The sequence below is a fragment of the Dendronephthya gigantea genome, unplaced genomic scaffold (assembly GCF_004324835.1).
Source record: "Dendronephthya gigantea isolate DGI-Jeju-01 unplaced genomic scaffold, DenGig_1.0 000060F, whole genome shotgun sequence".
NCBI lineage: Eukaryota > Metazoa > Cnidaria > Anthozoa > Malacalcyonacea > Nephtheidae > Dendronephthya > Dendronephthya gigantea.
The window spans coordinates 704,985-725,713 of NW_021163070.1; the positions used below are offsets into that span (position 1 = coordinate 704,985).

The 20,729-nt window shown below is 36.7% G+C and overlaps 1 pseudogene; it reads right to left on the reverse strand.

Moving 5' to 3' along the window:
* Positions 1–19,667: 19,667 nt before the first annotated feature.
* LOC114530151 lies at positions 19,668–20,703 on the reverse strand (annotated as a pseudogene).
* Between the last annotated feature and the right edge of the window lie 26 nt (positions 20,704–20,729).

A 20,729-nucleotide genomic window follows, 5' to 3' on the forward strand; every position in this document is an offset into this window, starting at 1 on the left:
AATCAACGATGCACTTAATCCACTGCGCGCAATAAAATATTTGTCAGCTTTAGGGGTTGCGCGTTGCTCCCAGTATGCATTATTTTTTCTGAAACTTTGACAGTTTATTAAAAAGCTTTCCTACTTTTAGACATCTAAATAATATCTCAATTTCAGCTTCACATTTTTGCGTGCAAGCCCTCTCAACATCAGTGGAAAGGAAACACCCCACCGGTAACATAATTTTGTTAATGTAAAACCAAACTTGGCCTAGGTATACCAGATAAGTCTTAACTATCTCTAGGAACACAAAATTTGCCAAATTCTGCAAAATATTCTGAAAAACGAAAATTTTACATTTGGGACACTTTTTTTGATACACCCTGTATTATAGTTGAGTGCTAATCACTGGAAAGAGGGATCCTGGGAATAATTGATTAGACCTAGTCATCTCTTTGGCATAGAATAAATGAAATAGAAGGTCCTATTTGGTAACAACTAATAGCCAGAATCCACAAATACCAGAAATACATGTATGCAGCACCCCTCGCCATTTACAGTTGTGGGTGTCCAACGTTCTGGGACCGACTTTTGAGAAGCCATATTTTGAAAACCTTGAAATCAGGGTAGAAAATTAGGAGGTGTTTTACATCTATTTCTTTTAGGCAAGTTACCTGACGCCTCTTAAATACGCTTGCCCCCCCCAAAAAGTCTGTGGGCTGGCTACGCCCCTGCACACAAACACGCATAGTTGCATACGGAAATCGACACAAAAAATCAGTCACATGTAAGAATAATGTATTGGCTTCTTAACATTGTTTAATTTGGTTTTTATATTTCAATCCAAATCGCTGGAGAGAATCTTGAATTTGCCTAATCAAGTTGACACAATGTTATGTTTTCTATAGTTTCTCATTGTTACAGTCATATAACATTATACATATAAATAATAAATAAATAAATAATAAAATATAATCATATAAATGCATACTAGTGCGTACAAATCTTGGTCTGAAAACGCAAACGAATCAAATGAAAAATTTACAAATTATAAAAATTTTCCTTATAGCTTTTGTATTGTTTATGGATGACAAGTGCATTTTTTGCTTGAAAGATCCATCGTCTGAAAAAGAGATAAGATCAATTACCATAAATAATTACCAGCAACTAGGCTTATCCCAGGATGAATACAAAATATTGGGCAATAAAAGAATTTGTCCAGCATGCAGACTGTTGAAAAAAGGAAAAAAGTGTGCGATATTAACCTGCAATACACCAAGAAAAAAACTAAAGTTAAGAAAGTTAAATTTCCTCGATCGAAATGAGAAAATAGTTCAAGTAAAGTTTGAGGTTTCCAGTGGCGATACAGTTTGTCAGGTCTGCTTGAATAAAATAAAGAAATACATCTCCAATTATGGTACAGGACACAAGAGACCATGTGCTTACTATGCAAATTCCACAGCGTCGTTCCACCTATTGCTAATTGGTGATTTAGTGTTCAAACTTAATCCAGGACCTGATTATAAACAACAATGCCCTATAAAACCAATTGTATTTGTGCAAGAAAGCAGTTCGTCACAGCCTATTGTTGAACGGAACCCAAACAATTTAATTAAGATAAATTGTTTGCCGGTGTTTTGTAACGTTAATCATCAATTGTCTTTTTGTCTATTGAATGCAATATCTGTTAGAAATAAGTCAGCGGATATTTTTGACTATGTTTGTGATTCTAAAGCTGACATATTTGCTATCACTGAAACATGGCTCACTTCGGTAGATGCTGTTGTTTGGGCGGAGCTGTGTCCTAGCGGATATAAGCTTGTAGATCAGCCTCGCAGTAGTCGTCGTGGGGGTGGCACCGCACTTTTGTACAGAGATTGTCTTAATGTTGTGAAAAATAACGCGGATGAAATGGAGTCATTTGAGTATTTGGACTGGTGTGTGCAACTTCAGTCAAAACAGAAACTTCGTGTTATTGTTTATCGCCCCCCGTATTCTGAAAAGCATAAGGTCTCTACGCAGGTTTTCTTAAATGAATTTTCAGACTTTCTCGAGTCAATTGTTATGACGGATGAAAAGCTTCTAATCGTCGGCGATTTCAATATTCACATTAATGCTATGGATGATTCTGACGCGATTATTTTTCAAGACTTACTGGAGTCGCTCAGTCTCAAACAGCATGTGTCATGTCCAACCCATTTCCATGGACATACCCTCGATCTGTTTATAACCCGCCAAACAGACAGAATTATAAGGACTCCACCTTATACTGACCGTTACCTCTCTGACCATGCTTCAATTTTGTGTCATACTCAATTTGATAAGCCATCACTATCTGTTAAAAGTGTAACTTATAGAAAATGGAAATAAGTGGATGCGTCTTCTCTGAACCATGATATCGCTATTTTAGATCTATGCACGAACCCTCCAAACGATCTAGATGAATTGGTTGCCTGTTATAATAACACTTTGAAGGCACTTTTTGATAAACATGAACATAAACACCTAAAACAAGAACGATAATAGTTAGACCACGGGTGCCTTGGTTTAATGAACAGCTTAGGAAAGCAAAGCGTGAGAGAACAAACTAGATAATGCGGAAAAAACTAGATAATGACGAGCTGCATGGCTCATCTAGAGATTTGCAGAACGCGCCTGTTACACATGCCGTTGAAGAGTCCGTGCCAATGTTTTCAGAGTTCAGTGCTCTTTCTGAAGTTTATGTGAAAACTTTAATTGGTCGTGCTGCATTGAAATCCTGTGATTTAGATCCAATGCCATCTAAATTGGTTTCTCAGTGTGATGCATTGCTTCCCATCATAACACGAATTATCAACCTCTCTCTTCAAACTGGTCAGTTTCCACAGTTATGGAAAGAAGCACTTGTCCATCCACTCCTGAAAAAACTTGCTTTGGAAGCGATCTTCCAGAATCTTAGACCGATATCCAATTTACAATTTGTGTCTAAACTTGCTGAGAGAGCTGTGTTTGAACAGATGCATGTTCATATGGTGGATCATGATTTGTATCCGCCAGGACAGTCGGCATATAGAAAAAATCATAGTACTGAAACTGCGCTGTTGAAAGTGAAAAATGACTTACTGATGAATATGAACAAACAACATGTTTCACTCCTTGTTCTTTTGGACATGAGTGCATGAGGGCCTTCGATACAGTAGATCACGGTATTATGTTAGAGCGTTTGTCATCTAAACTGGGGTTTTCCGGTACAGCAATTAGTTGGTTCCAGTCGTACCTATGTGGGAGATCTCAGCGTGTCACTGTTTGTGGTACTGTCTCTGATAGGTTTGATACGCCTCATGGCGTTCCTCAGGGATCTTGCTTGGGACCTCTATTGTTTACAATTTATGTGAGTAAACTGTTTGATGTCATTCAGAGGCACTTACCAGACGCTCATTGCTATACTGATGATTCGCAGTATGTTGCATTTAGACCTAAAGTCGAATCTGAGCGATCAGATGCTGTCATAGCCATGGAAAGCTGCATTGAAGATATAAGGAAATGGATAAGTGAAGACAAGTTGCTCTTGAATGATGATAAGACGGAGTTCCTTTTGATTGGAACTAAACAACAACTTGCCAAGGTTAACATTGATCACATTACAGTTGGAACCACTGATATTGCTCCTCAACCTGTTGGTAAAAATCTTGGTGTATGGATGGATTCTAATCTGTCTATGAGCATGCACATTTTAAGAACTAGTTCTTCTGGGTTTTATTTCTTATGTAATATAAGGCGTATAAGAAAATATCTTACCAGAGAATTGACTGAGATACTTATACATGCATTTATATCAAGTCGTTTGGACTGTTGCAACAGTTTGTTATATGGACCAACTGTCAGCTAAGTTACAGAGTGCAAAATGCGGCTGCACATCTAATATTTCAAGAATCTAAGTATTGTCGTATTACACCTCTGTTGAAAAACTTACATTGGCTACCCGTCAAATACCGTATTGACTTTAAAGTACTTTTACTTACGTTCAAAGCCATACATGGAATGGCCCCACAGTATTTAAGTAACCTTATCAGCCTTAAGAAATCTAATAGATACAGTCTTCGTTCTAGCAATACTTTGTTACTTAGCACTCCGTCCCTCAAGTCATTTAAGACTTTAGGAGATAGAGCATTTTGTATGGCTGCTCCAGCGTTGTGGAACAGTCTACCGTACTCTATTAGAAATTGTACTTCTGTAAATAATTTTAAACAATTAGTCAAGACGTTTCTATTTCGCCAAGCTTTTGATTAGCTCGGAACGTTTCTTAGTTTAATATATTTTTATCTGTAAATTTCTTAACTTTTGTAATGCGCATTTGAAAATTGTAAGGTTGATAAATGCGCAATATAAGCTAATAAATTATTAATTATTATTACAGAAAACGGTAGGAATCACAGTAACATCCAAGATGATCCACCTTTGCAGTTATCTAGCAATAACATCCAAGATGATCCACCTTTGCAGCTATCCAACAATAACATCCAAGGTGATCTACCTTCCCAGCTATCCAGCAATAACATCGAAGATGATCCTCCTTTGCAGCTATCCAGCAATAACATCCAAGGTGATCCACCCTCCCAGCTGCTGTCATGCCAAGAACACAGAGTGGGTAATGGAAGAAGACCAAGGAAAAAGTATAGTGAAGCTAATCCATCGACGAAACGAAAAATTAAACATGAAGCAAACGAGCTGCTGAATGACCTGGTTAGCAAGTATGAGGATATGTCATAAGGAGATGGACAGAAACTGTTTCACAATGTTTGCAATAAAATACCCATAGGCAACAGACCAAATAAGAGGTTGTCTGACGTGGTCGACGGTCTCGTAAAAGCCTCTGAAAAAGAACCTTCTGGACCAGCTGGAAAGACCAGAATTTTAAGTAGTGTTGCCAGCTCATTCTCTAACAAAAAACTTAAAGACAAATTCCGCTGTAATGACTATCAAATAATGCAAGCACGTAGACAAGCCCATGAATGAATGGACCTGGGGCGACGCCACCAAAGAGCAATAAGTTTGTAACAAAATACAAAGTTCCGTTTGAAGACATCGTGTTTCTCCTAAACTTTATCCATCATCCTAATAATACAGAACCTTCTTCTCATAGAATGGCTTCTTGTGACGGGAAAAAATCATCTTGGATTTCAGATTTGATAGGTAGAGGTAAACAACCTGTTTATTGGCTGAAGGACGGCAAACACCATCTTTATGAGAAATATAAGGAAGAATGCTCTAAGCAAGGTTCCAGGCCAATAAGTGAAACTAAATTCTTGGAAGGACTCAAAGCCGGTAATTTTAAAGAAATGGTTGAAATGGCGGGACTATGCAACATCTGCGATGAAGTAAGTGCTCGCAATTTCGAAAGTTTTAACACACTACTTTTGAATATTGAAGAAGAAGAGAGGGGCATCGCTTCAAATGGAAACAAAAGCAGATGGCAGTCTAGAAGATAATATGGATAACAGCACTTCAAAATCCAATGTAACCATGGTTGACCTGCCTCCTCACGAAGACGACATACAACAAGTCAATCCACTCCCAAATGACAGCCCAGTAATCATGGTTGAATGTGTCAATGAATGTATCTTATCTGCAAAAGGATTAAGAAAAAGATTAAAGGCTTTTAAAGGTCATCTGTTGTCTGATTTAAAATATTCTCTGAGCATTACCACCAATGCTCCTTGTCATTGTATGACTTGGCTGCTTGACGAGAGCGCTGAATGCAATAGCCATAGTGAAATGTGCAACAAATGTTCAGAGAGGTATCTGCTGTTTCAAGACGCTTCTAAGTTTCTTAACAGTACGCGTTTGCCTGAAAAAAGAAAGACCTTCTACTCAAAGTTACTCGAGAACATTGAAATGAAGACGCAAAAATACATTGCTCATCTTGTTCGAGGGAAGTATCAGAGACAGCAATTCTTGAAAGCTATAAACGAGTCTAGTCCTGGTAATGCAATTGTTGTCTGTGATTACATGATGAAACTATTATTACAGAAGTTTCGTGAGCCACAGAAAGATTGGTACGCTAAAAAAGGTGTCTCTGTTCATGGATGCATGTTTTTTTTCCGAAGTGGTACATTTGCTGAAATCCAAATAGAAATCCACGACTTGTTTTCTAATGGAGATTGTACCCAGAACTGGTTCTTCAGTGCCAGTGCTTTGGAAGCATCTTTTAAAAACTTTCAAGCTCGTCATCCTGATATTAACACGCTATCAATATGGTCTGACAACGGACCACACTACCACTTTAAAATACTGTGGTTGATGCGTATACCTGAAACTTGCCCGGTTCTGGTAAAAAAATACTCATTCTTCGAAGCACAGAAAGGAAAAACTGCACTAGACGCTCACTTCGCAACATTCAAATTCGTCCTAAAAGCGTGGATGAAGAGAGGGAATGACATTCAAGTCAGTGATGATATAACGAATGGAACAAAAGATCACTTGAAAGGTACGCACGTTTATGAAATACATATTGACCGCACATTAGAACCAGTAAGCGCTAAAACATGGACAGGAATAACTGATTATAGCGAATTTATCTATCACTACGATAAAAACAAAATATGCGAAGGAACAAACCAATTTGCCAAAAAGCAAGACGATGAAAAAGGAGAAGCTCCTGAAGTTATGGCCATCATACGCGTGTTCAGAAAGCACATCAACAGGAGTAACATCAAACTTCGACATTGAAGACTCTCACAAGAAACCTCCTCGGTTTCAAGCAAAGCAGAAGAAAAAACGAAAAACTACAGTCGTCAGGAACGAACCACCTGCCACAGAAAGAAAATGTCCTGTGTGCTCAAAGTTTTTCTTGCGAAAAGGATCATTAGCTCGGCATATTGGGTGCAAAAGATGCAAGAGATCTGAGGAACCAAGAGAAAAACAAAAGGCAATTGAAATCAAATTGAGACAGCATGCAAGAGCTAGTGCAGCAAGTAACTGTAACCTAGATGTTGGTATAAAAGTGCAAAAGGTTTCAACAGATAAGAATTGGAAAGTATTAGATAGCTGGGAAAATTATGTCAAAGGTACAGTAGCTATTTCATTGCAAGGCTCATGTTTTAACATAATTAAAATTATATTTACATACACTATGCCTGGTTAAAATGATAGCCTAGAAAAATAAAGGTTCTCAATCATTCATTCAGGTAGTGCTAGAAAGAGATCACATCCAAGGAAAAAAGTTAAAAGGTTTACAGAACAACAGAAAAAGTTGATGGAAGAATGCTTCGATGCAGGGGAACATGACAAGAAAAAACGGTACACAACTTCATCCTGTAAAAAACTGAATGTTGAAGAAATTGGGTGAGCAGTTTTTGGAGCAATTACAAGAAAAGAGCAACAGATAGCTGCAAAGAAAATCAGAACAAAAAACAAAAATTAAATTAGGTTATGGTATACTGTATATTAATTGTAGAATAGCACACATCCAGGTGATCTATAATAGTGAGGGCTCAGAAAGACTCCAAATATAAATCCCCTTTGCACCATTCCATCAGGCATATGGCTTGGTATTTTTCTTCAAATTTGTCAAAATTTTGTAACTTTGTCAAATGTATGAAAATTATTGCTCTAATATAAATTTGGAATAAAATAAAGTAGCAGCCCTTTCCCATATTTTCAGATCACATGGATAACACATATTACAGTAATGAGCTCATATATTGCCTGAATTCAAAGTCAAATTTCTTTTCGGCATCCACTCTGGAATCTCTTCAAATTTGAATGGAATACAGTTTATAAGGTCAAAGCAATTGTTTAGAACATTTTAAGGTTGAAAATCACATTCAGAGCCAGAAAAAATATTTTCAAATGGACATATTACACATATTAAAGTAATAAGCTCGTATATGACCTGAATTCAAAGTCGAATTTCTTTTCGGCATCCACTCTGGAATCTCTTCAAATTTGAATGGAATACAGTTTATAAGATCAAAACAATTATTTAGAACATTTTAAGGTTGAAAATTACATTCTAAGCCAGAAAAATTATTTTCAAATGGATATATTACATATATTAAAGTAATGAGCTCATATATGACCTGAATTCAAAGTCAAATCTCTTTTCGGCGTCCACTCTGGAATCTCTTCAAATTTGAATGGAATACAGTTTATTAGGTCAAAACAATTATTTAGAACATTTTAAGGTTGAAAATTACATTCAGAGCCAAAAAAATTATTTTCAAATGGAAATGCAGTAGTGAGTTCTGAGTTCAAAGTCATGTTTCTTTTCAGTGTTCACTCTGGAATATCCCCAAATCTCAATGTTTATAAGGTCCATTATTTAGAACATTTTACTGCTGAGAATTTGCTTTGTCCTGTACTCCTTTCCTCTTGTTAAACTTTCCTCAATGGTTGACCTAAGTTTCATGAATTCAGGGTACATATGATATGAGACCCAATATAAAGTACATGGAATAGTCAAAATACAAATAACTAATTTATTATATGTGTATAGAGATTTACGCACAGCAGAATGATGAAATAAAAATCGTATTTCACTGTGTAAATTAATTTCATGCAATTTGATTGGACGTACAATGTTTTTCACGTGTGAAAAAATGCCATACACAGCTTTTGATTGGACGTACGATATTCTTCACACGTGAAAAATTGTCGCATGTCATTTTGGCGGCAATTTGTTTACATTTTCTTTCAAGATGGCCGTCGAAATATAGGAGTGAAATTCAAAACATAATTCTCATATTCAAGATATTTTTACATTCAACACATTCTCAAATCTTTTCAGAACTTTCTATCTAACTTCTATTGAACAAAATTACAAAGAAACTGAACGGTAGTAAATATGTTTTTGATGGATAAAGTATCGATTTTGTTGCTCGCTGTGTTTTTGTATATTAAAAGCGTGTCGTTGTCAAATTGATCTCTATACACATTTAATAAACAAATTACTTCATGGTTGGCTCGTTTGTACGATTTTTATTATGCACTCGTTGTGAAGGATCGCAAACTCACTCGTTCGCTGCGCTCACTCGTTCGTATTGCGACCCTTCACAACTCGTGCATAAAAATCGTACGCACTCGCCAACCATGAAGTAATCTCTATTTATATTACCTTCAATAGTCTTCATTACTTCATGTATGAATAAATGCTCACAGAAAATATTCTGCAGCAAGAAAGCAAATGGTCAGCTATGATCCATTAGATAATAATTTCATGGTTTGATGTGCGACCCTTCACAACTCGTGCATAAAAATCGTACGCACTCGCCAACCATGAAGTAATCTCTATTTATATTACCTTCAATAGTCTTCATTACTTCATGTATGAATAAATGCTCACAGAAAATATTCTGCAGCAAGAAAGCAAATGGTCAGCTATGATCCATTAGATAATAATTTCATGGTTTGATGTCATAGTTTGAGCCATAACTCATCGCATCGTCACTATCGTGCACACCCGCTTTCTATCATCAAAGATCTCCAACCTACATTCGGCCATTGATCACTCTTTGACAGCCGCCATATTTGTTTTGTGGTATTCATAGATGAGTCATAAGTTTTAAGTGCAAAATACGTGCCAAGCAAAAAAAATCTCCTCTTAATTACAATATAACAATAAAGTTGATGTTCGCGGGCATAAATGCATTTTTGGCCCGACTCCGAACTCATTTTAGCCCGAGCGTAGCGAGGATTAAAATGTGTTCCGAGGAGGGCCAAAAACACATTTATGCCCAAGAACATCAACTCTATTACTATTATATTAACTTTAAAGGGCAATTTTTATATAAAAAAACTACGCAATGCGCAAACACTTCATTCAATTTGGCGACAATACTTGCAGATTTATTTCAACATTGTACCATTATAAGTATATAAAATTCTACTGCAGTAGAAAATAGTTAAACAGTTCAAAATAACAACAATTTCATTCTAGCTTCTCATAACATTAAAAAATAACTAGAGTCATTTAGCAGAATTAATATTAATAACACAATTGTTAAACTGACAGTTCGCTAAAATTTCCTGCACTGAATGGGTTTCATTTGAGGACGAAGACAGACTGACATTTAATCCTGTATCGTTAACCGAAGTAATGTGGGCATTTTCTTCACAACCCAGAGATTCGCCTGATGTAAGTGCACGACTGAGGATACCCGAACAAACACGTTTCTGTGAACTTGAGCTATCGTTGATATAAGAATTCAAGCTTTGTTTGTTTCTGTGCTTCGTAATGGCGCAAATTTGTTTGGCATCCACCCCGGCTTGATGCAGACTTGTTATAGTTGAGGCCCGTACACAGTGCGCGGTGTAGACTTGCGAAAGGCCTGCCTTTTTCGATATCTTGGGGATTAATTGAGAAATTGTCTTTTTTCCTATTGGCTCGTTCTTGAACCAGCAAATCCCTGACATTTCGAAGTTTAGCAGTGGAGTTTGAAAAAGTGCTTCACAATCCGGATGAAGTTTTGTGAGCATAAATTTTAGTGCAGCTATAGGATCTAGTTTTCAACCTGGTATTTCATACATCCTTACATCTGAGTAATCTTGGTCTTTTTGTTTATAGCCGCCTTGGTGGTTCTTGGTCTGCTCGTGTCCTTAATTATAACATACTCTTTATCCTGGTCGTCCTTGTTAAACTCGAGGGAATCTTTCGTCAGGTCACGCCAACCTTCCCTGCTTCTTCTGCCAAAATAATAACACAGACTAAACCACACAAACTCAACAAGCTTTTCAGGACTTTCACACGAAAAATAAGACTTTAGTTTTTGCATATCTCCACTTTCAAATGGGCTCTTGTGCTTTGGCTTTGGATTTCCTTTCTTGTAATACGACTTGCAAACAGCTTCGAACATTTTGTTCGCTTGCAAAAATTTGGGATCTTTTAGTATGTTGATGGGTCTTGAAATGGGGTGGCTTGTAATTTTGCGGTGAATAGCTGCTCGAATACCAGTCAAAGCACTTGGTGTGAGATCCTTTTTGTCCTTTTTGGTTTTTACTTCTGCATAAAATCTCAAAATACCGCTCAATTCAGTAGCGTCTACGACAGCAAGGTCACAAACAATCCGTCTCCTTTGGCACCACTGCTCGAATTTACTAATGGCCCACAAGGTTTGTTTCTTCGTATCTTTCGGTACTGAGTCCTCTTTGAGTTTTTGCAGCTCTTCTTCATCCAACTGCGACGATTGGGAACACACCTCTTCGGTAAATTTTGCCATTTAAACTATTTTAGTATAACAGTAACACTGACATAAACAAACCGACAAATCGAAAGCATACAAAATGAATTTTTAGCAGCAATGTAAAAACAACCCCTACTTCTGATTGGTTGGATACAACGTTCCCTTTCTTCTGATTGGCTTAGATCAGCGGGCTAAAACATATTTTAGCCCGGCAAATTTATCATTTTAGCTCGTATAATACACCACAATGCACGTCGAAGTTAATATAATGAATATTTATAGTAATTATGTGTCATTCTTCGGATTTCTTCCGCCGTAGACGGACACGATACCCCATTTCAGTAATTACACCAGAAGTGTGTCCTATACCTTTGGATAACCAATTCACAGTGGCGTAGCCAGCCTGACGATTTTGTCCCGCTATGTAAATTTCGAGTTATAATTATTCATGCCTTTAGAAATCTATTGTTTTCACAGTCAGTGAACACTAAAATATTAGCATAGCAGGGCAAATCGACAGGCTGGCTACGCAATTGCCAATTCATATAGTTTCAGTATGTTCCAGCCCAATTCAAACGAAATCCCAGGGTTGCCAGATTACTGAATAAATTAGCCAAATATTATTACCATATAATCGTTGTATTATTCGTTTCAAACAAAGAAATCAAAGGGCTGACTACAATGTTTGCTTCTTTTTTCAGTAATCTGGCAACCCTGATTTTGACCCAAATAAAATAACTATTTATAGGCAATTCCCCAATTGCATAATATCTATGTCTGTAACTGTTCATTTTAAATTATTGAATCAGGCATGCACTTCTATAACAAGTATATGATTTCATATAGCCTTTCTTTGATCATTGCTATACAAGCCATTAGGTGCCTATAACATAAAGTAGTTCCAAGGTCATTTATTTTAACCACTACAAGCAGCAAACATTTCCTGTTGGTCATCAGAGACCCCCCTTACACCCAATTCAAAATGAACAATATTGTTCAATGTTTTAGCAACTGTGAAGAACAGGTCCATCTATGCCTTTTATATCATGAGTTAATGACAGATTTTGTGTCAAGAGTTTTTACATTTAAAATACCTGTGCTTTCATGACTTGTATTTGTAACAACATTATAAACTCGACCACCCCAGCCATGTTTTGGAGGTTTAAATTTGTTGTTAACCATCCTTACAGCCCTCTATCTTTTCCTGGTGACATTTTCGTTTGCTGTATTAACAAAGTAGCACAGCTCGGTAGCAGTAGGCCACTGTGATTGCAGCGTGCTGTCGGTGCTGAACAACAAAGACTGATCAGTTTCTAACTCTATTTCAAGCTCTCTTGTTTTGTGGCGAACAACAACATATTCCTCATCTTTTATTCAATAAAAAAAAGTTTTTGGATGCAACATACATATATTATATTTTTAATATGTACAGCAGAATATGTTATTTTTAATACGTACAGAAGAATATTTATGCATATAAATTAAGAGGGAATTCAACACTTACCACGTAACAAATTGTCAGTAGACACCATTTTCCAAATATTAACAAGTGTGTTTCGTTCCCATCTTCTTTGCGACCAATTTGTTCCCAAATGTACCCAAGTACCCATTACATTGTACAGTAATAATTTATGCAAACTGCATATTATGTTCAATATCTTATAAATAATTGCTTTTAAAAATCTATCATCTTATTAACAGTGAATGAATAAAGTTGCATAGCCAGTAAAATTGCTGGTCATGCCATGCCACTAGTGAAGTGTCAATAATTTACTACGCATGATTATGTCCTCATTAACTTGCCAAAATGTCAGTATAGTTTTGAGTCTTCAAAGTCTAGCTGGTCTGAATCTTACATACAATCCATTTTGTGAAGGATACCTCGGATACCAACTTGGCAAAACAACTCTGTTACCTCGGCCTAGACGCCCATATTGCCATAAAACATACTGTCGATAAGCAGCATGATGAAAATTTTCGTTTGCTCTTTCATGGTCAGCTACAGGTACATCCTCTCTGTACCTCGTTGCATTGTCTAGAACATTACCATCTAAAACCAGTTGGGGAAAAGTGGATTGATTGTTGAATTAGCAGAGATTGTTTAGCGGAGGCAGTCCTTGGTTGTAATACAAGGCATTACTCTACGGCAGCAACATTTGTTTTCTTCTTGTGTTGGCATTGGGACACAACAACCACAAAAGCACCAGTCTGGACTATCTGCTAGTGGGGGGTTAGGCTGTGGTGGAGCTTGCTCACCTGCTGGGTTTGCCAACTCTCCAACAACCAAGTCCTGCTGGCTGTCTTCTCAGGAGTTCCAATGCCAATTTCCTTACTGCTGCCTTATAAAGTTGTGCAACCAAGCCCTCAAATTGTATTTTATTACAAAATTAATTACTCTATAATTGTACTCTGTAATTTTACTCTGTAATTAAAAGGCAATGTCAAAAACATTTACATTTACGAGCCATAATTCGTTGTTGAGAGTCACTTTCCTCAACTAATCACTCTCTACCTCTTCCCCTACCACTTTTTCGACCCCTTGCTTGACCTGTTCTGCGACCTCAACCTCTGCCTTTCTGCTAGTTCTGGCACGTTTTGTAGATCGACCTCTCTACCTTGTTTGAGTCACTTGATATGTCCTGAAATTTGCGATCATTGTCCTGGAATATTCAAAAGGGAAATATATAAATATTTAACAAAATCCAGAAGCCGAATAACCCAAATGTATTTTCTGCTGGTATGCATGAATTAGCAGCGATTGTTTAGCAGAGGCAGTCCTACTCCCCTGAGGCCAACTGATTGATCAGGCTCAATATATAAAGGCCTTGAAGCATCAGTACGGTTCTCACTAGCAGTCCCACACAGAGAACACACAAACTATTATGGCAGAAGCTGAGGACATCCCTTCAAAGGACCGGAATTAAATGATATGATGCACAAAAGAATACATATTAGTATTTGGGATGAACTTTGAGTATCATCAGATGCACATTAAAATCGATGCTTCGTCAACGAGAATTTCCAGCAGCTAGCACTTTCGTGGGCCGTACAACATTCGGTGATATCATAGGTGATATATTCGCACAACGTTTCGTGCGTAGATTCTCAGCTATGGTTTTTTGAGTCGCTGCTATTATTTTTTTAAACTGAATGGCATTGTTTAGCCTTCTCTCACAAGGCGCACAAATGTGAGCAGGGTAATTGCTTTCCTGTGGCAACTTGTCATAAAAAATTTCCTCAGCGTTGAGTAAAATCGCCTGGTTCTTCTTTAGAAACAGACTCTTGCTGTGTTTTGGGTTGGCAACACAATTGCAAAGTCTGCAGCGTGAAATTACAGAAAATTCTCCTTTTGCATAGAGTTTTTTCGGCGTGCCTTTGCTAGCCATCGACTCGATTGAATGAAAATGAAACGCTGTTGAGTGTAATTTGATACAATTTCATTTAATATGATGAATGGCTACAAAATATTGATCCTAGACTCCTAGTTTGTTGAAATTGTTATTAATCATTAATCATGGTTTTGGTTTTACTTCTATAATATTACAAAGTCTTCACTAACATAGACCAATTGCGAAACTTAGTGACCGCGCCTTTGTGCAACATGGAAACGAGGCTTATTATACAAAAAACAATATTTGTATTTTTTTGCAGTACAAAGCTATTCGCCGAGTTATATGCCGTTTTTCGCCTTTGTTTTACATATTTTTCGATAACTTTCAGGTTGGTTTCATCGTTGTTATCATAGTTTTCAGGTTAGGAAATTTTGCCTTTCAATTGAGGCGTTTTTGTTGTGTTTTCATTAATCTTTTCGGCTGCTTTCGTCGGGGAAGTATGGAAAAGGCCGACACAAACTCAGGTAAAAATTTAGTTTTTCCAAACTATTTTGTCTCAAGTTTTGAAAATGTATTTCATTTTTCTTCCTCTTATTTGTGCAAAATTTGGCGATATATATTTGGTGCAAAATCTATGTTTTTTTATGTCAAAAATTATTGAAAAGTGACAGTCTGATTATATCATTTTCAAACCTGATGACTGAAATGGCTTCATTTATTCAAATTTATTCACAAATATCACTGTATTTTTTTTTATACCACAGTAATACTGTTAAAATGGTCAAAAGTAACTGACTGAAATGTTTTTGTTTATTTTCGTTTTAATAAAGTACAGACGATGCATAGCTTGCATGCCGGCCTGAAGGTCGAATTTGGTACATAGCTATGTACCATGGTTTTGGTTTTACTTCTATAATATTACAAAGTCTTCACTAACATAGACCAATTGCAAAACTTAGTGACCGCGCCTTTGTGCAACATGGAAACGAGGCTTATTATGCAAAAAACAATATTTGTATTTTTTGCAGTACAAAGCTATTCGCCGAGTTATATGCCGTTTTTCGCCTTTGTTTTACATATTTTTCGATAACTTTCAGGTTGGTTTCATCGTTGTTATCATAGTTTTCAGGTTAGGAAGTTTTGCCTTTCAATTGAGGCGTTTTTGTGGTGTTTTCATTAATCTTTTCGGCTGCTTTCGTCGAGGAAGTATGGAAAAGGCCGACACAAACTCATGTAAAAATTCAGTTTTTTCCAAACTATTTCGTCTCAAGTTTTGAAAATGTATTTCATTTTTCTCCCTCTTATTTGTGCAAAATTTGGCGACATATATTTGGTGCAAAATCTATGTTTTTTATGTCAAAAATTATTGAAAAGTCACGATCGAACAAACCACCATGTTCACATTCTTCATCTAAAATTTTTTTTATACCAATTTTATCGATCGATAAGATGTAATTTGACAGCAATTTTACAGCTCAGCAAAAAATAGTAGAAATCTGTTGACAAAAACTATAAAAGATAAAATAAGCAACGGAGTTTTATGTTTATTTTCTTTGTGTATATAAACTACAGTACATGTGATGTGATGCCGACTGAAAAGCAAAACAACTCTTCAACTTGGCACACATGCATGACATGGATAGTAAAATAGTAACCAAGACATAATATCATTGTCTATTTTGAATTGCCATTTGAATATTCCTTTTCCCGCAATAACATATTATAAAGGTAGCCACAATGTGAGCTGCAGCGTTTTTTAAGTTACACCTTTACATGATGGCAAAGCCGAAAGCGAAAAATATTTAAACCGGAGTTCGCAAGTGTTTTTCCGTTTACGATGGTGAACGGAATCGTTTCCTTTCAAGTATTCCTGGTTCACCCTTATTAAACATCTATTGCATGGTAGTAGATAGAAAGAATAGTGTTTTGTACTAACAAAAATGCAGAATTCAGATGCAAACTCAGATGCATTCGAATTCGACTTTTATAAAATTCGACCTTCAGGCCGGCATGCAAGCTATGCATCGTCTGTACTTTATTAAAACGAAAATAAACAAAAACATTTCAGTCAGTTACTTTTGACCATTTTAACAGTATTACTGTGGTATAAAAAAAAAATACAGTGATATTTGTGAATAAATTTGAATAAATGAAGCCATTTCAGTCATCAGGTTTGAAAATGATATAATCAGACTGTCACTTTTCAATAATTTTTGACATAAAAAAACATAGATTTTGCACCAAATATATATCGCCAAATTTTGCACAAATAAGAGGAAGAAAAATGAAATACATTTTCAAAACTTGAGACGAAATAGTTTGGAAAAACTAAATTTTTACCTGAGTTTGTGTCGGCCTTTTCCATACTTCCCCGACGAAAGCAGCCGAAAAGATTAATGAAAACACCACAAAAACGCCTCAATTGAAAGGCAAAACTTCCTAACCTGAAAACTATGATAACAACGATGAAACCAAGCTGAAAGGTATCGAAAAATATGTAAAACAAAGGCGAAAAACGGCATATAACTCGGCGAATAGCTATGTACTGCAAAAAATACATATATTGTTTTTTGCATAATAAGCCTCGTTTCCATGTTGAGCGAAGGCGCGGTTACTAAGTTTCGCAATTGGTCTATTACTCAATTAAAACCTTTACTGCACTTCATGTTTAAAAATTCCCTGGCGTTGGTAGATGCATCCTCATCTGTTCTTAATCAGGCGAACGAAGAACTCATTGAGGTTGCAAGAAGATGCAATCCATCCGTCTTGAGCCAGAGATCATCTGATGGCTTGAGTTCCGAAACATGGACGTCAGAACTGATAAGTGAGATGACAACAAAGGTGTCCAATGTCTCATCAAATTCTTTCCGGGCTCTGGGAAACTACCATTGATCCAGAGAAGAGGAATCCTGCTTTGCGCTTAATTTATGGTATCATAATGTTCTTAAGATGTCATGAATTAAGCAAAATACAGAGAATTAATTCAGTTTTGCTCATTCAAGGACAAGCGTCTGTTAATGTAAGTTATTCTTAATGTAACAGTTCTGTGCTTATATCTCTAGGTTAACTGATAGTATAATACAGTATGCTGTCATGCAGTTAATGAACAAAATTTTTACAATTGTTATTTTACCCTAAGTGATTAAATATCATTTTACCCTGAATACAAGGCATTATACAATTTAACAGGCCTTGCAATATTCAAAAAAAATTGTGAGAACTTGCATAGAGTAGAAGTCATTACATAGTAATTAGATTCAATTGTATATTGATTTCTATTTTGTTATTAGGTGATTGCTCAATTGAATAAATATGGTTTCTGTCTTGAGCCGAAAATGAAATACAACATCCTGAATGAAATTGGCAATCATTTTCTTGATCATGTTGCAGAATTGGTGAAGTCTGGTTGCAAGTTTGTTTAACATTCTGGATAACATTGATTGGGAAGAAAAAGCCCATGATATGAGACAGGATGTACAAAACCAAAGTGTGCATGCAGCTGCTACGAGAGCATAGTGTTTAACAGTGTTTCAGAAAAAGATTTACCAGACTCTGGTCCAAAGAAGAACCTCCGTACCTGTAATGTTGATGAGCTAGTGACTGTGAGTGATGAAGAAATGAAAGAAATCTGTGCCCACTACCATGCAATCATTGCAAAGCTTTTGTTTGAACATTTTACATCCTTTGAAATGTTTAAACAGCACACCTCTCAAGCAACTGAGTGTACATATGCCAACGAAATGTCAATGCGGTCTGATATCGTCACCATGCCTGTTTTAATGAAGGATGAAAAGAAGTATGCTGAATGTGTTGATGTTTTGGATCAACTGGAGCAATGGACTTATGAAATATATTCAGCTGCTGGTCTATGTTCTCCTGATCCTAAATCCTCCGAGGAAATCACTCCTGTGATCACAGCCCATTCTTGATGACCCAGCCCAGCCCATGACCAGATCAACCTGCCTCACATGTACCACCTGTTGCAACTGAGAGTGATCCATTGCATGGTGTGAAAATACCATGCTATGGAGATCAACTCACTCGTGTCAGATTTGCTGGTGCAAAAGATCTACATGCTGGGTGCCATTCTCCAAAGCAAAGGCTGGATCATCTGTACCCATTCTGTATAGTTGACTGGCATACAAAAAGAAGCTTTTTGAAGGTATTGTCTTATCGCATATATGTACAGATTAAGTTTATATCTATATGTGCTGTGTGCCCAATATATTGTACTTTCTTCATCCAACAAAAATCAATTGTATTTAGTACATAGATTTCTAAAATGACATTTTAAGTTTGCCTAGCCACAAAGTAGCCAGTTTTAAAAAACCTTTGAATTGAGTATATTTTATGATCCCCATTTTTTTTCTAGCTTCCCCTCAAAGTTATCCCTTAATAGAGTTCAAATAGGCTTCTTGTATCAATCTCACATTCCACCCATAGTAATGTATGTTGTTGTATAAGAGCCATGAGAATTTGAGCAATGTTTTAGGATTGTTATTTGGAACTGTGCGTATACTAGCGTTGTTCCTATACAACTGAGCTTCTGAAAAGCTGTTCTGATTGTATGTTTGAAACTGACATTGTTTTTTTCATTCAGACTGTATTTAAGCATCTATACAAGAATTCTGGAAGAGAAAAGGGTACTCTACGGTTCTTCAGGGAAAAATTGAACAGGAGGAATGTTACTCTGGATGTGAAACACTATGAAGACTGTGAGCAGCTGTTTTTATCGCCTGTATTCAAAAAGCTCACTCACACTCATACTCATCGAGTGTGACATATAAATTTCGTTAATGCTGATCAATGAGAAAGTTTTTTCTGAATAGATGGAAAGATATAAGGTAAATCACTGAAAATCAAGCATCTGTTCAGCTGGAAATACCGCCATTGAAACATTATGAGAAGATTTTAATCTTAAAAGATCTCCCACTTAATGAGTTTGAGTGTGAGTGAGCTTTTAGAATACAGGCGTCAGTGTTGGTAAGTGCTTTGTTATTGAAGCCCTTTTGGAATTCTTCCAAATGCTTGATACAAAGCACAAACCAACTGCAAACAGTCCTCATAGTGTTTATGTCCTAACTGAAGAATACCAGAAAACATATCTCATCAACTCTCTGGACAAATTTCTTGATGAGTATGTTTTTAATAAAGAAGAAGAAGATGAAGACTGTGAAACAGTTGATGGCATTCGGTGTTACAGCATTAACATACTCAAGTCATTCCTGCTACTTGCTAGCCAGTAAAATGCTGCACCACACGACTTAGAAATATGGGTAGACATAAAAAAATTCGAATCGAACCAAGAGCCCAGATTACGCACTTCAGAAACAGGCTTGATGTCTGTAGAGCCAACACAAATTTGTACAAGGGTTAATCTTTAAAAGTTGTTGTCTAGATCCAATAATGAGAAATTCAGTTCAGGGGCGTGCTGGCCAGGGTCGAGACAATGGGAACTTGTTGTGGGCCCCTGGCATAATGGGCCCTTTGGACTATAAATTGAAATTTGAAAAAGTGTTAAATACACAACAGTTTATAAAAGCAACCTTTATAGAAGAGTTGTATATTAGCTAAATCATGATGTCCTAGACCTGTATTATTAAGAGCTATTTTATTTGCATATCAAGTACGTGGCCAAAGTTTGCGTCTCGTTACAGAATCGTGTCACCGTGTAATTTTACTTGAAGTATTCCTGCAACCTTCGCGTTTGTTTTTGTTTGGATCGCGCCCTTGGGCCCCTAAAATGTTACTTATTTGTTGTTCTTCTTGAAGACCCAGCACGCCCCTGATTCAGTTTTATCATTGTTTATCTTTAACTTGTCCTGGTACATCCAATTCCTCAAGTGACTGATACATCTCTCCATGGCAGACACCACCTCGGCTTGATAGATAGGATTGTTAGGGTTAAATGACAGGTATAGTTGTGTGTCATCGGCAAAGCAGTGAGCATCAGGCAGGTGTGCTTGCACAATTTCAAAAAGCTTTGAAATGTACATGACAAACAGAAGCGGACCAAGGCAACTCCATTGCGGGACCCCGGAGTGCACGTCAAAATTATCTGATTTAACCCCGTCAAACAATATGCACTGGCTACGCCCTGACAAATACAAAGAAAACCACTCTAGAACCTTCCCATGTATAACCAAAACATGAAGTCAAGCGTTTTAGCAAAATCCCAAGAACGCAGCGATTAAATCCAAGAGGACAAGTAATGTAACACACTGCGAGTTCATATTCATAAGAATATCATTACCAACTT